Here is a 16,955-nt window from a genome sequence, read left to right as displayed (position 1 = left end):
TCCACTATTGTGCCTGTACCAAAGCAATCCAAAATCACTTGTTTAAATGACTGGTGTCCTATTGCTCAGACCCCCATCATCAGCAAATGCTTTGAGAGGCTAATCAGAGATTACATCTGCTCTGTGCTGCCCACCTCACTGGACTCACTGCAGTTTGACTACCACAACAACCGCTCCACTGATGATGCCATTGCATCTACACTACACACTGCTCTCTCCCATCTGGAAAAAAGGAACACATGTGTGAAAATGCTGTTTGTAGACTACAGCTCCGCATACAACACCATCGTGCTCTACAAGCTTGATGTGAAACTCCAGGATCTGGGTTTAAACAGCTCGCTGTGCAGCTGGATCCTGGACTTCCTGTCAGGCAGACGTCAGGTGGTTAGAATGGGCAGCAACATCTCCTCATCACTGACCCTTATCACTGGAGCCCCGCAGGGCTGTGTTCTCAGCCCACTCCTGTATTCCCTATACACACATGACTGTGTGGCAACACACAGCTCCAATGCCATCATTAAGTTTGCTGACGATGCGACGGTGGTAGGTCTGATCACTGACAATGAAACAGGCTACAGAGTGGAGGTGCACATTCTGACACGCTGGTGTCAGGAGCACAACCTCTCCCTCAATGTCAGTAAAACCAAGGAGCTTGTAGTGGACTTCAGGAGGAAAGACGGAGAACACAGCCCCATCACCATTAATGGAGCACTGGTGGAGAGATTCAGCAGCTTCAAGTTCCTCGATGTCCAAATCACTGAGGAAGACACATGGTCCGTCCACAACGAGGTCGTTGTGAAGAAAGGCTCACCAGCGCCTCTTCTTCCTGAGACGGCTGAGGAAGTTTGGAATGAACCACCACATCCTCACAAGGTTCTACACCAGCACTGTAGAGAGCATCCTGACTGGCTGCATCACCACCTGGTACGGTAACAGCACCACCCTCAACAGCAAAGCCCTGCAAAGTGTGGTACAAACTGCCAGACACATCATCAGAGGTGAGCTTCCCTCCCTCTAGGACATATATAACAGGCGGTGTGTGAAAAAATCTCAGAGGATCATCAGAGACTCCAGCCACCCGAGTCATGGGCTGTTCTCACTTCTACAATCAGGCAGGTGGTATTGCAGCATCAGGACCCGCACTAGCCAACTTCATGACAGCTTCTTCCCCCAAGCAATAAGACTTTTGAACTCTTGATCGCTCATAATACATATATCAGCACCACATTTTATTAGCCTCAGACTGGACACCATATACTTCTCTAAATAACACACTGGCAACTGACTATCAACCGACAGCTGAATGTCAACACACACACAACATTTTTTATTTCCACTGATTACATGGGGGGATAGATAAACAAACTATTTTTCGCTTGAACGCCCCAATGTCACGAGGGGGCTGTGTGAACTGTTGCTCTCGTGCCCTATCATGAACGGCCACAAGAGATTAATGGTCAGTGAACATTTTCACTAAATTATACATTAGATTACAGTTTGTTTACATTCTCATATGCTTTCATAAAAGTCTGTCTCATGGAATAATTTATTAGACTTCTGAATTATACTTTTGTGTTCTTTTTAAGCTTGAAGAGGTGGTTAGCCATTGTATGACATCACAAAGCACACATTTTTTTCACAATTTCACCCTTTGTGTTAAGAAAAGGTAAGAAAGTCATATAGGGATAAACAACAAAGGGGTGAGTAAGCAATGACTGAATTTCTTTTGGGGGGTGAACTATCACTTCTAATATCAATTGCCAGTATTTGTTTTTATTTCTTTTTCATTACAATTAACTTTTTATCATTCAGTTTTCATTAACAATAAAAGCACTCACTGACAGCTTGTTCCTCTAACACCAGGAAAATGGGTAACAAAGTTATTAATATCTGTGTGGGTACGCGTGTGTTTGGGAAACAGCCAGTGGGGGGAGGCATTTCCGGAAGTGTGGCCGTGTGCAGAGCGGTGGTTCACATGCTGCCGTGCTGTGCTTTTTGGGTCATAACAGGGTGTAGTTGCTAGAATTTTCCATTTTGGGTGGATCCAGGAACCGTATCAGGAACAGAGGTCCATTACAAACCACAATACGTTGACTAACCCCACAGTACTCTTTTACCAAAACAAGCAACAGGCATGCATGATGTGGCCTCGGCTGCTCTGGTCCAACGGGAAACATATCCAGTGCCCTGCTGTGGTGCTGGGATTTTCTAAGCAGGATGCATTGTTTGGTTTGCGTTTGAGAGACGGTCATTTTAGCCATAGGACCAATTGTCAGGCAATGAAAACACATCACACGTAGAAAAAGCATATATGAAAGGATCATGTAATCCGTGTCTGTGTGAGATCCACCCATAGTTGTCCTAAATTAGATGGACGTGTGGTTTGAGTGGTGATTTTCTGTTGAGCCAGGCCTGGCCACTAAAAACAGCAGTTCTTCCTCAATGTGCCCTTCACTGCAACAGCTTATAATGCCTTAATATAAGTAAGATACAGTAGATACAGTAAGACCAAATGACTTTATTTTTTGTTTTACTACAAGAATAAATGCAATGGCAATAAAATAAAACCCACTTTTTTATCTAGGTGGCATGTTTTTGTACAAAGTATGTCTACCATATGAATCCAGTCCACATGCTGAACACAAGTGAAACATTTCCGTTCCATGCATAGATTACTTTTAGTTTAGATGGGCAAAGGAAGTAGACCTCATCCTTTATCATCCTGCTCATCATCACATTTGTTCAACACACCAGCAGAAATAAAATCTAAAGTGAATCTTTAATAACTGAAGGGCTGTTAAAAGAGCTGGGGACAAATTCCCTTGCTGTGCTATATATCATATATCAAAGCTGATGACTCCTCTGTTTCCCTCAAAGACCATCTTTATACAGGGGCTGACACATCCTTGGAGCTCGTCCGATGCAGGAAGTGAATCAGACAGCTGTTGAAGAGGTTTCTGTGAGGTTAACCATCTTCAAACAAGAAAAGCCAGAGTGGGTTTTTAAATAAATATGAAAATGAAACACTGTTTCACACAAGCACTTCAGTTCTGTCGTAATTGAATCTGTTAACACCTGCTCTATGTGTGTGCTCTGTGGTGTTTTTTCATGCTACCTTTAACCTAAAAGTTTTTCATGAATCAAATTGTGGGAACAGGACAAGCCAGGGATCTTTTAAGGCCATTGGAAATATGTTAGTTTTAGGGAGGTTTCTGCAGTGCAATAACACTTATAAGGGCGGTAGGATAAGGCCTTATCTTCTCTGTACACTGATGATCCAAAACATTATGACCACCTGCCTAATATGCTGTTGGTCTTCCACATGCCAACAAAACAGCTCTGACCTGCCGAGGCATAGAATAGAAAAGACCCCTGAAGGTGTCCTGTGGTATCTTGCACCAAGAAATTAGCTGTAGTCCTGTAAATTGCAAGGTGGAGCCACCATGGATCGGACTTGTTGGTCCAGCACATACCACAGATACCTAATCGGATTGAGATCTGGGGAATTTGGAGAGCAGGGCAACAAACTGAACTCTTCATCATGTTCCTCAAACTATTCCTGAACAATGTGTACAGTGTGGCAGGGTTATCCTGCTGAAAGAGGCCACTGCCATCAGGGAATACCATTGCCATGAAGGGGTGTACCTGGTCTGCAATGATGTTTAGGTACGTAGCATGTGTCAAATTGACGTGCACATGAATGGACGGACACAGGTTTCCAAGCAGAACATTTGTCAGAGCATCACACTCCCTTAGCTTGTCATCTTCCCACAGTTCATCATGGTGCCATCACTTCCCCAGGTAAACAGCACACATGTACACTTTATGTAAAAGAAAATGGGACTCATCGGACCAGGTGACCTTCTTTCAGTGCTCCAAGGTCCAGTTCCGACGCTCACGTGCCCCTTGTAGGCGCTTTCGAAGGTGGACAGGGGTCATCGTGGGCACTATGACCAGTCTATGCTACATGAAGGCATGAGGACTGCAGATGTGGCCAGGGCAATAAATTGCAAAGTCTGTACTGTGAGATGCCTAAAACAGTGTTACAGGGAGACAGGAAGGACAGCTGATCATCCTTGCAGTGGCAGACCAGGTGTAACAACACCTGCACAGGATCGGTACATCCGAATATCACACCTAGCAAGACAGGTACAGGATGGCAACAACAACTGCCCAAGTTACACCAGGTACGCACGATCCCTCCATCAGTGCTCAGACTGTCCGCAATAGGCTGAGAGAGGCTGGACTGAGGGCTTGTAAGGCAGGTCCTTACCAGACATTACCGCCAACAATGTCGCCTATGGAAACAAACCCACCTTGCTGGACCAGACAGGACTGGCAAAAAGTGTTTTTCACTGACGAATCATGGTTTTGTCTCACCATATCGTTTATCGTTACACCGAGGCCTGTAATCTGGAGCGGGTTCAATTTGAAGGTGGAGGGTCCGTCATGGTCTGGGGTGGTGTGTCACAGCATCATGAGCTTGATGTCATTGTAGGAATTCTCAATGCTGTGCGTTACAGGGAAGACATCAGCCATACTGCTCGTTCTGTGCATGATTTCCTGCAAGACAGGGATGTCAGTGTTCTGCCATGGCCAGTGAAGAGTGCAGATCTCAATCCCATTGAGCATGTCTGGGACCTGTTGGATCCAGTAGCTCGTTCTCTCCCACACTGACACTCTGGGTGCTGTTTCAGATCTCATCACTATAATTAGAGACAGGTGTTACAGTACTCAACCCAGGTGATGAGCCTTACTGCTCTCCCTCTCTCGCAGACCGGCATATAACCCCACCATGCCACAATGACCATAAGGCAACTTTTTGGGTGAGGGATCAGGAGTCTGAGCAGCAGAAATGGGATAAGATGACATACAATACAAAAAAAACTATTAAGACTAGAGAGCCTTTACCAATATTCATGGAAACCAAAAACACATACATTACCACATGTCTTAGAAAAAATAATGATGTTTTGTTCCATACTTTAGAAATTGAAAACATTGTTTTTAACCAGTATACCATGTTATTCTTTTAAGTAATATGGGAAATTTTCAGTACCAATGTACCATGGTATTACCATCTGAAACCATTGCATTGTTCCAGCACAATGAAATGTGAATGGTTTGTGCCTTGGCAAAACAAGGCTATGCTATTCAGTAGCCGAGGTAAAAGAACCCACTTCCAAGTCATGATATTCTGGTCCCTAGATATGGCTTGGGTCCCTCCTATGAAATATATTTGCCCACTTTATCATCCGTCAAGATCAATTTGCAAGCACATCAGTGATAAGATCAACATACATAATCTAAAGTGGGCATATCATGGTAATACCATAGTATTCTTTAAAATACCTTGGAGTATAATGTAAATACCATGGTATACGAAGAGGATACTCCTTCTACATAATAAAAGTCTAATGCTGTTACCATCTGTAGCATGCATAAGACCACTGCATGCTACCAGTACAGTAAACATTTGTCACAGCAGTCCCATGTAAAACCACAGAAGCTTTTAATGCCTGCATAAGAATAGTGAGGATATTACTGCAACCCCCACCACTGCTACAGCTAAGCAGAAGATCAATACACAATGAAATGGAATGCAGTTAAGCAGGGATTGCACACTATGGATGCAGCAGGTAATTGTGATATGTAGAAATCAATAATGAGAGGGATTCCACAGACTAAAGGAGCAGTCACACTAGGCTTTGAGCATGCACATTTTTGGACAGCACCCTGGAATAGGATTACACAGATTCGTCATATGGATTCACAGATCAGAATTTGCCAAACTTGAACTCTTAAACTCTAAAAGGACATAGAGGCAGCATAAATGTAATCCATACGGCTCCAGTGGTTTAATCCATGTCTAATGATTTGATAGGTTTAGGTGAAAAACAGATAAATATTTAGGTGATTTTTTTCATCAATCTCCACTTTCACTTTCCCCCTCTTTTGTTTTTGATGATTCACATTCTTTGTGAATTTTGCCACCTACTGGGCAGGGAGGAATTTTTAGAGTAAAAAAGGACTTAAAATATATCAGTTTCTCACCCACACCTATCATATTTCTCCTGAAAAAATGGATTTAAGCACTGGAGTCTGATGGATTACTTTTATGCTGCCTTTATGTGCTTTTTGGAGCTTCAAAGTTCTGGCCAACATTCACTTGCATTGTATGGAGTCACAGAGCTGAAATATTGTTCTAATATTCAGCAGACGAAAGAAAGTCATGCACATCTGAGATGACTTGAGGGTGAGTAAATAATAAGAGAATTTACATTTTTGGGTGAACCATCCTTTTAAGACAGGGGCAGGAATTCAATATTTATTGATTGACACACTAACCTTTTCATGACTGTTGTGCATGGAGAGATGCCAGGTGCTGATGAATATTAATATGTCTGACCTTAAGACACTATACATCAGAACTGCAGGAAAGGTTAGCTGTGCAGAATTTAATTTTAATTTTTTAATTTACAGAACCTTTACAATAAAAACCTTTTATTGTTTTTATTGCTGCACCTTAGTGTATTGCTTATCATTAAAATGTTTAATGTATTTCTTCACCATAGCCGGCACTACAAGGGGGCAGCAGTGGGCATCATACCCCCCAGATGACTCTGCCCCTTAAAATGCAAGGCAAGCAATAATTCTTTATCATGATTTAACTTTAATTTGTAACTTCTATCCCACATGATTATGGCATGAAATCAGGAAAATCAATTTTCAGCTTTATAGGTTATGACTGAATGGGTTTACATACACAGCAATACCCTTGACTATCTATCAAAAATCTTCTCAAGTCATGATTTACATTGATTTGATTTACCAGATTATTACCAACGTCATGGTTTACTCAAAATCCACAACAATTGCTGTGAAGACATATGCCATTTTCTGGAGTTGGAGGTAGATGCTTACTATAGCTGTGATAACAAAGAAAAGAAATGTACATGTTGCTTTCTGGTTGTGTTTGTAAACACAGCTGAAACATATCCATTACTAACAAGTGTTGACTACAGATGTCATTTTAGAAAGTTCAAGGAAAACTTGGATGTGTTTTCTGTACACTTTAGAGTGGTCTAAACAATTAATTATGTCTTACCTGTCCAACAAAAAAGAAGCAACATTGGCATCACTACTCATGTTTTTCACTGACATCAAATCTTTCCAAATTTCTTTAGCCAAAATCAGCATATGTTGCCTGAATTTGAAAACACTGCGTCCAGAGGCTAAAGTGGTAAGTGTTTCAGAGAATATAAACAAGTGTGACATCCATTTATATCCAGGAGAGGTCCCCAGAAGCCAATTGTTAAAATAATTGTTTTCAGCTGAACAGGGTGTAAAACAATGACCCCCCCCCCTCCACCCCCACCCCCTTCGTTGCCTACTTGAACCAGGCTGTACACTGCACTATAATCATAAACCACATCTGAGATATCACAAAAGTAATGCTCTCAAAATACACAAGGTTTCCTTGGATGGATTCCTTCTCTCTGTGCTATAAGAAGGCCCCACTTCCAGCAAGAACGTCAGACCAATCGCACCATGTCAGAGGACATGAAGCAGCTGTGTCTGGACTGACCTGAGGTCCACGTGAGACTCACCCGTCCTGGGGCAGAACGGCAGATCTGGAGTGAGCTTGAGCTGTCTCAGATTGGGCTTGAGTGGAAGAGATTGACAGGCCTGTGGCAGACTAAGTCTGTGGTTTGAAACACAGCTCGCTGATCTATATCTGAGATTGAAAATAAATAGCCTGTCAATTTGTAACAGCACTGTGTTTGGGGTGGAAAGGATATGGGAGACAGAAGGAAGGAAGAGGACCCTCCACAAACCCTGGCAAAACAATACAGTCCTGGTTTTTATGGTAAGCATGCTGGCACCAAAATGCGAGCAGCATGAATTACATTTGGGGTAATAGGAATAGTTCACCCAAAAATAAATATGATGTCATCTTTTACTCGCTCTCATGTCGCTCTCATGTCGTTCAAAACCTCAAAGTCAAAAATATTTGTTTTTCTTCTGTGGAAAACAAAAGGAGAAATGTCGAAGTATGTACTGGACACTCTTTTCCATATAATAACGGCATAATATAAATGTGACTTGGGCAGTCAAGTGCAGAAATGACAAAAAAGCACTATAAAAGTAGTCCATATGACGTTTGAGTTATTTTCTAAGTTGGGCTGTTTATTTAAAGGGGTCATTTTCATGAGGATACGCAACGTTTAGTTACAACTCTGAAGAAGAGACGGCTTTCTCTGTCATTCAGCTGCTGCCTCTTGATGTTTTGAGCACAAACGCGTTCTTTCACCCATCTATGCTATTTTTAATTGTCGGTGTATGAAAACATTCACTGGATGGAAGTCTTTGACCTTTTAGATGCATTTCTGGCGATGTGCATTTCAGTGCAGGATGGTACTGGAAACTGGATGTGTGTGTCTAATTTACACCGTGCTTTGGACTAAATATGTGTGTCATGTGGATGTGTCTTCAGCGTATTTCAGCGTGGATTGCATGTTTTTCCGTGGTCAGCGTGGATTGCTTGTGAACCAGTTATAAAATGATTTAAGCTTTGCAAAGGAACTGTTATTGAAGGATGAGGCATAAAACATCAGATGCAAACATCAGATGTAAGTGAACAGTTTCATTCATGAATATTTTAAATATCATGACTGTTTGATAGTTTCTGGTGCTGATGTGATGCAATGCAATGGCTTGAGTCTGTCTACACCGGCGACACAATCTTTCTAAACTGTTTATTTGTGTTGTTGGCAGCAGTAGCACTAGACACTGCATCCTAAAAACATGCCGTTTATGATGCTGAAGACCAGTGGGACATTCCAAAAGCTTCCATCTGATGCATATGTACATAGACTGACAATTCAAAAAACGCAGACTGAATGCAAGAACGCAACCTGTGAGAGCAGGACAGATTGATGAAATCAATTGCAAAATGGATTGTTGTTGACGGTAGGATTATGTTTAGTGATATGGGAATAAAATAAACAATATATTGACTTCTAAAGCCACTTTTGTATTGTCTGGTCAATGCTTTACTTGTCTGACACAATATATGAATATCTGAATTGTTGTATTTATTATATATTTATATTTATTTGAATTACCATGTGTGGAAGACAAGCCTCTTGTTCATCAAAAAAGAGGAAACGGGAACCATGTTACCAACCAAAAAGACTTTTAATGAACAAACACAACATAAAACTTCTTTTCAGCTTTTCAGCTCATCAACATGGCATTTCCATCCACAGAGCTGCCGCTCACTGGATGTTTTGTGTTTTTGGCACCATTCGGAGTAAATTCTAGAGACTGTTCTGTGTGAAAATCCCAGGAGATCAGCAGTTACACAAATACTCAAAGCAACCCGTCTGGCACTAATAATCATGTCATGGTCCAAATCACTAAGATACAATTTTTCCCCATTTTGATGGTTGATGTGAACATTAACTTGATTTTATGCGTTGCACTGCTGTCACATGATTGGCTGATTAGATAATCTCATGAATAAGTGTACAGGTGTTCCTAATAAAGTGCTTAGTGAGTGTAGTAGCTTTGTATGTGGAACAGATCGAAATCTTAATTGTTACTCACTCGTAATTTTCCCCTCTGCCTGAAGCTCTAAAATGGACTACAAAATGGATGACAAAAAATAGCGTCATCGCCATTTAACACCAAACGCGTTGGTTCTCGCATGTCTCGTAAACCAAACATCATTGACGTCATACCTGACCAAGTATGTATTGACTTACATTCCAGACCATTCTTCTCACAATGATATTGTATGTGTTCAAAAGACTTGAAATAAAGCGCACAAGATATTTAAACCACATTTTTAGTCATTTTGGAGCTTGACAGCTCAAGCCACATCATATTCTTCAGCATTTCTCGTCTTTTGTTCCACTGAAGATTGAAAGGCATGCGTCTTTGGAACAACACGAGGGTGATTCAATTCTGGCATAATTTGGGGTTTTGAGGCATGCAAAAACAAAAAGTTTTTGAATCCCTGTTTATGGATTATCCTTGATGCCCACTAATAACTTAATCTTTATATATGAAATTACAGTATTTTGCAACTAATGTTTGGAAACAAGCAATGACATATAACCATAGAGAAAATTGCTAGCTACAATTTAACAGATAGCACACAATTATTAGACAGATATAGTATCTCTCTCTCTCTCTCTCTCTCTCTCGCTCTCTCTCTCTCTTTCTCTTTGCACAGTGACCGTGAGTTCAGTGGCATTGCCTGCTGTAAGTGATGTTAACCCTCCCAAAGAGTAAAGCTGCAGGGTATTGAAACATTGTAATTATGGGTGAGGCACAAAGCGTTCACCCACTGGCAGAGCGTCAGCTCAATACAAACAAGCCTGTAAGAAATTACATGGACAGAGCAATCAGTAAAAAGCAACAAAAGAACAGAAAACCCAACAAAGTTTTAACCTTTCAAGGAAAATAGTAGGAAATTTAAATGAATGATCAGATTGCAGGGAGGGGCTAGTGTGCGCTTCAGCCTCGCCAAGTAAGTCTGTAGCACCCCCAACAAATGTTTGTAACAGCCAGCAGATTATCCTCTGTGTGAATATTGTGTGAAGAAACATTTTCCCTTACTATATTTTAGCAATCATGTTGTGTGTCTCGTATTTGTGTCGCCCGTTTAGAATCAGAAATAATGATGCCCGATTTATGAATGAATTACTCATTTCAGTTGATTCCCTCAAAGAATAATTCAAGCGGTTTAGCAAAATGGTCCAAATCGTTCTGACAGCTCACACACACTGTGTCGTTTCTCACTCCAAACAACTCTTTCTCAGTAATGGTGGAGTAACCTCCTTAACCTCACAACCCCGGACCCTGCTTTGTAACAACCAGAGCCCTTCTGCCAAGTCGAGCCTGCAAAGTTAGCAAAAAAAGCATAAAGCAGCGATACCATTGACATTCTTATGGCGGTTCACTGGCGAGGAGACAAGAGACAAGAATAATAAACTGCTTTTGTGAGGAAACAGCGCATAATTTAATGAAAAGGGCCATCTGTCCACTAACCCTCAACAATCCTATTGGAGTGAACGATGTGTGGAGTTTAATATGATACAAAATTACTGTTTTTTAAGAAAAGTCACTGACGATTTTGCAACATGTAGGCGTCAGTTTACGGGCTCTCCCCATTCATATGGTGACAGTGATATTTTGAATCAAAACATGCAAGTGCATCCTTCGTTTGACAGAGATGAATAATATCTATATTAAGTTAAGTAAAGCATGTGCAGCTTTTGAACAACTCAACCAAACAGGTATCAAAAAGTCATTGCATCACTTTATATTGCTCTGGGCCCCTTACCTATAAAAATAAATACAGTTTAGAAATGTTTGTGGGGCCCCTTGACCTTTAGGCCCATAGAATCGTTAACACCATTCGTCCCACTAGCTACGGCCTTGCAGTGGAGGACTATGTAAAAATCATGGTGTACATCAATACACCACAGTACTGCCATATGATACCATCACAATAACATGGTCCTCCCACAGCAGGCAATTATTTATTTATCTTAAAAAAAAATTGAAAGGTAGCTGATTCTGAAAAACTTTAACTAGTACAGGATGTGTTGCATGAAAATGACATTGGGACAAGTGTAGGGTAAGATGGGTGAATTTTCCTCTTGACCACAGATGGCGCCAAAACTTACTTTACTGTATTTATAAATTGCATGTTCACTACTTCATGTTGATGTTTTATGAAGGTAAAATACTGCCTAAAAGTTTTGCATGTGTAGAGTAAGACTTGTAAACGCATAAATTAAGTTACAAGTGTGATAGAAAAATGTGCATGCACAGATTAAGATTTGTGAAAGTGTAAATCAAATTGCAAGTGAAAAAATTAATTTATCAGTAAATGGACACTGTTCCTAAGGGGGGCATCTTCCCCTATTAAACGTATTATTGTTTACAGATGCCACTTGGTTTGATATTCAGTTATACAATGCAATTAAATTAATATACTTTTAAGTGGGGCTTAATTGTTCATATAATTTTTGGGACCACTGCACACGGAATAATTATTTTCATACATGGATTTTCTCATTTCTTCAGACACATGGTGTCTGGGTGTACCAGAGTCTCTAAAATTCAAGCAACTGGCTATTGCTCAAACCAAAGGGGTTTTCAATGCATTCTTCTCATATCAGTCTCTGACAGCAGGAGATATTTTCACCATGGATTTTGCTGGCACCTTCTCAATGAACCAAGTCAACACTCTCCATACCTGCTCTTTTTCTGATCTAGGTGTAGTGGATGAGGCCAACCAATAGCAGCATTTAAACCATCATACTAAAACATGGCAAACACGCTAAATAAATTATCTAGTCATTACTCAAAATATGAATTTACACTTAATCCTTTGGCCAGCAGAGCATGTGGACTGTTCAAGACAGATTCGACTGCCAGAATTCAGCAGCTTCTCAGACACACTCTTCTAGAATAACGGTCTATCAAATCTGGGTGATATGAGTTTACTGATAGTTTCTTGGCTTTTTCTTCAACTGAATTGTGCCATCTCAACCTCAAACAGTTTTAGTTTATTACATTGTTCAGTGTTGGTCTTGCAGAGCTTGCAAACAAGGTTTAAATCAGAATCAGAATCAGCTTTATTGCCAAGTATGCACAAGGAATTTGTCTAGGTAACAGGAGCTTCCTGTCTACAACAATACAAACAATACCAAAAACAGCAGCAAGACATAGGTAATTAAAAACAGAAAAGAACACAAAATAAATAATTATACATATACGTACATACACTCACCTTCATACATACCCACATACACACACGTAGTGCAAATCTAATACAATCTGTTATATAAAGAACAAAAACCTGTATATTATGTACAGAGCAATGTAAGTAATGGCAGAAGTGGATATGTTGGATAATATAAATTAAAATTTAAATTAAACTGTGTATTGCACATAATTATTGCTCAATGGGGCAATTTAATTGTTCATTAGATGGATGGCCTGAGGGAAAAAACTGTTCCTGTGTCTGACGGTTCTGGTGTTCAGAGCTCTGAAGCCCCGGCCAGAAGGCAACAGTTCAAAAAGGTAGTGGGCTGGGTGAGTGGTGCCCAGAGTGATTTTACCAGCCTTTTTCCTCACTCTGGAAGTGTATAGTTCTTGAAGGGGGGGCAGGGGGCAACCAATAATCCTCTCAGCAGACCGAACTGTCCTTTGTAGTCTTCTGATGTCTGATTTCGTAGCTGCACCAAACCAGACAGTTACTGAAGTGCAGAGGACAGACTCAATGACTGCTGAGTAGAACTGTTTCAGCAGCACTGGTGGCAGGTTGAACTTCCTCAGCTGGCGAAGGAAGTACAACCTCTGCTGGGCCTTTTTCACAATGGAGTCGATGTGTATCTCCCACTTCAGGTCCTGTGAGATGGTAGTGCCCAGGAACCTGAATGACTCCACTGCTGCCACAGTGCTGTTTAGAATGGTGAGGGGGGACAATGTTGGGGTGTTCCTCCTAAAGTCCACAATCATCTCCACTGTTTTGAGCGTGTTCAGCTCCAGGTTGTTTTGACTGCACCAGAAAGCCAGTCGTTCTACCTCCTTTCTATATGCAGACTCATCATCATCTCGGATGAGGCCGATGACAGTGGTGTCGTCTGCAAACTTCAGGAGCCTGACAGAGGGGTCCTTGGTGGTGCAGTCATTGGTGTACAGGGAGAAGAGTAGTGGGGAGAGCACACATCCCTGGGGGGCACCAGTGCTGATGGTACAGGTGGTGGAAGTGAATTTTCCCTGCCTCACAAGCTGCTGCCTGTCTGTCAGAAAGCTGGTAATCCACTGACAGGTAGAGGTGGGAACAGGGAGTTGGTTTAACTTAGTCCGGAGTATATCTGGTATGATTGTGTTGAAAGCTGAGCTGAAGTCCACAAAAAGGATCCTTACGTATGTCCCCGGTCTGTCCAGATGTTGCAGGACGTGATGCAAACCCATGTTGACTGCATCATCCACAGACCTGTTTGCTCGATAAGCAAATTGAAGGGGGTCCAGAAAGGGTCCAGTGATGTCCTTCAGGTGGGCCAACACCAGTCTCTCAAATGACTTCATGACCACAGATGTCAGGGCGACAGGTCTGTAGTCATTAAGTCCTGTGATTTTAGGTTTCTTAGGGACGGGGATAATAACTGAGCGTTTGAAGCAGTATGGGACTTCACACTGCTCCAGTGATCTATTGAAGATCTTAAAGTGGTTATGTCAGTGATTCTCAACTGATTTTGCAGTAGAATCCAGTTTTTACATTAAGTGGTGACTTACAGTATCTCACAAAAGTGAGTACACCCCTCACATTTTTGTAAATATTTGATTATATCTTTTCATGTGACAACATTGAAGAAATGACACTTTGCTACAATGTAAAGTAGTGAGTGTACAGCTTGAATAAAGTGTACATTTGCTGTCCCCTCAAAATAACTCAACACACAGCCATTAATGTCTAATCTGCTGGCAACAAAAGTGAGTACACCCCTAAGTGAAAATGTCCAAATTGGGCCCAAAGTGTCAATATTTTGTGTGGCCACCATTATTTTCCAGCACTGCTTTAACCCTCATGGGCATGGAGTTCACCAGAGCTTCACAGGTTGCCACTGGAGTCCTCTTCCACTCCTCCATGACGACATCACAGAGCTGGTGGATGTTAGAGACCTTGTGCTCCTCCACATTCCGTTTGAGGATGCCTCACAGATGCTCAATAGGGTTTAGGTCTAGAGACATGCTTGGCCAGTCCATCACCTTCACCATCAGCTTCTTTACCAAGGCAGTGGTCATCTTGGAGGTGTGTTTGGGGTCGTTATCATGCTGGAATACTGCCCTGCGGCCCAGTCTCCGAAGGGAGGGGATCATGCTCTGCTTCAGTATGTCACAGTACATGTTGGCATTGGTTCATGTACTGTGGTTCCCTCAATGAACTGTAGCTCCCCAGTGCCACCATCACTCATGCAGCCCCAGACCGTGACACTCCCACCACCATGCTTGACTGTAGGCAAGACACACTTGTCTTTGTACTCCTCACCTGGTTTCCACCACACATGCTTGGCACTATCTGAACCAAATAAGTTTATCTTGGTCTCATCAGACCACAGGACATGGTTCCAGTTATCCATGTCCTTAGTCTGCTTGTCTTCAGCAAACTGTTTGCAGGCTTTCTTGTGCATCATCTTTAGAAGAGGCTTCCTTCTGGGACGACAGCCATGCAGACCAATTTGATGCGGTGTGCGGCGTATGGTCTGAGCACTGACAGGCTGGCCCCCCACCCTTCAACCTCTGCAGCAAAAAGGTCCAACTGTTTGTTTGGAGCGTGGATGCGTTTCATCCCTGAGGGTGGCGTGTGGGTGTGAGTGTTTTGTGAGTGATCTGGCTTAGCCAACCACAAGCAGTTGTGAATTAGGGTAGCATGCCTGAAGTGTGTGTGTGTGTGTGTGTGTGTGTGTGTGTGTGTGTGTGTGTGTGTGTGTGTGTGTGTGTGTGTGTGTGTGTGTGTGTGTGTGTGTGTGTGTGTGTGTATGTGTATGTGTATGTGTATGTGTGTTCCACCTGAATAAAGATTAAATTAAATAGAATCTGTGTCTATAAGGGGATGGAAAGAAAAAAGGAGAGAAATATGGTGCATAGATTAAAAGAGACAAATGAGAGAGGAGGAGATAAACAGAGGGTGTGTGTGAGACAGCCGTCTGTGGTGTGCTAGATCATGTGGAGTCAGCTCTGTGGAGCCTCAGTGTGGAAACCAGAGAAGCCCACCATCCCTCCATTTCAGATTTATCATACTTTAACTCTGCAGACACTCTGGCTGCACAGTTACCATGTGCTGCAGATGTCTGACTTCTCATCATGTCAAAATCAGGGGGGGCTTGGGAATCAGATCCATAGGGAGGTATGACAGGACAGATGTCAGAGGATTTCTACATTTAAACACAGTGGATTTCACTGTTTTACTTTGGCATGGATGTGTTATTTTTTATCACCACAGATCAACCCCCATATCCCAACTAATGTTTTATCTAACTTTCCATTATATATACACACACTCTCTCTCCTACTGAATAATATGTCTATTCCACTGACAATGTTATGCACTGGTGTAACTTCCTAGAAAGCTACATTTGGGCAGTGTTGAGGAAGCTACTTTGAATCAGTTGCTTCCAAGCTATTCATAATTAAAAGTATTAAACTACAATTAAGCCACCATTAAAAATAAATAAAAATAGCTAGCTACATTACCTCTGCTAACAAAGCTATCTACATTGAAGCTATTTAAGGAAGCAATGTCTTTCTAAAATATTCAACTATCTGCTTTAAATATTCACTAAATACAACCAATAAAACTTGGTAAACATAATATAAGGGATAGTTCACACAAAAATAATAATTCTCTCATCATTTACTAACCCTAATGGCATCTAAGATGTGTATGACTTTCTTCTGCAGAACACTAATGGAAGATTTTTAGAAGAATATCTCATTTCTGTAGTTCCTCACAATGCAAGTGAATGGTGATCAGGCCTCTGAAGCTCCAAACAGCAGACTCCAGCAGTTGGTTTTGGTTGAGAACAGACAGAAATATCATTCCTTTAAAACTCTACATTTTGACATCAGCAGTCTTCTCAGTAATCATGATTTCAAGCTCGATTACACATCCAATAGCGCCATCTAGCGCTCTGCATGCGTGAGGCACTAGGAAGCGTAATCAAGCTTGAAATCACGATCATGCCTAGAGACTGAAATGGCAAGATGTACAGTGAAAAAGAAGTTACATTTTGGTATTTTCTCACCCAAAATCAATTGGAAAAGGGTCATTCTTAAAACAAATTGACTTACTGACAGTTTTCACCCATAAAAGCTGAGGGTATACCACCGTGACATTATTTGTATTCGTAAAGGTCAACTTGACT

The sequence above is a fragment of the Xyrauchen texanus genome, chromosome 44 (genome assembly GCF_025860055.1).
Source record: "Xyrauchen texanus isolate HMW12.3.18 chromosome 44, RBS_HiC_50CHRs, whole genome shotgun sequence".
NCBI classification, from domain to species: domain Eukaryota; kingdom Metazoa; phylum Chordata; class Actinopteri; order Cypriniformes; family Catostomidae; genus Xyrauchen; species Xyrauchen texanus.
The sequence above is the reverse complement of the archived record's forward strand: the minus strand, read 5'-3'. Positions refer to the sequence as shown.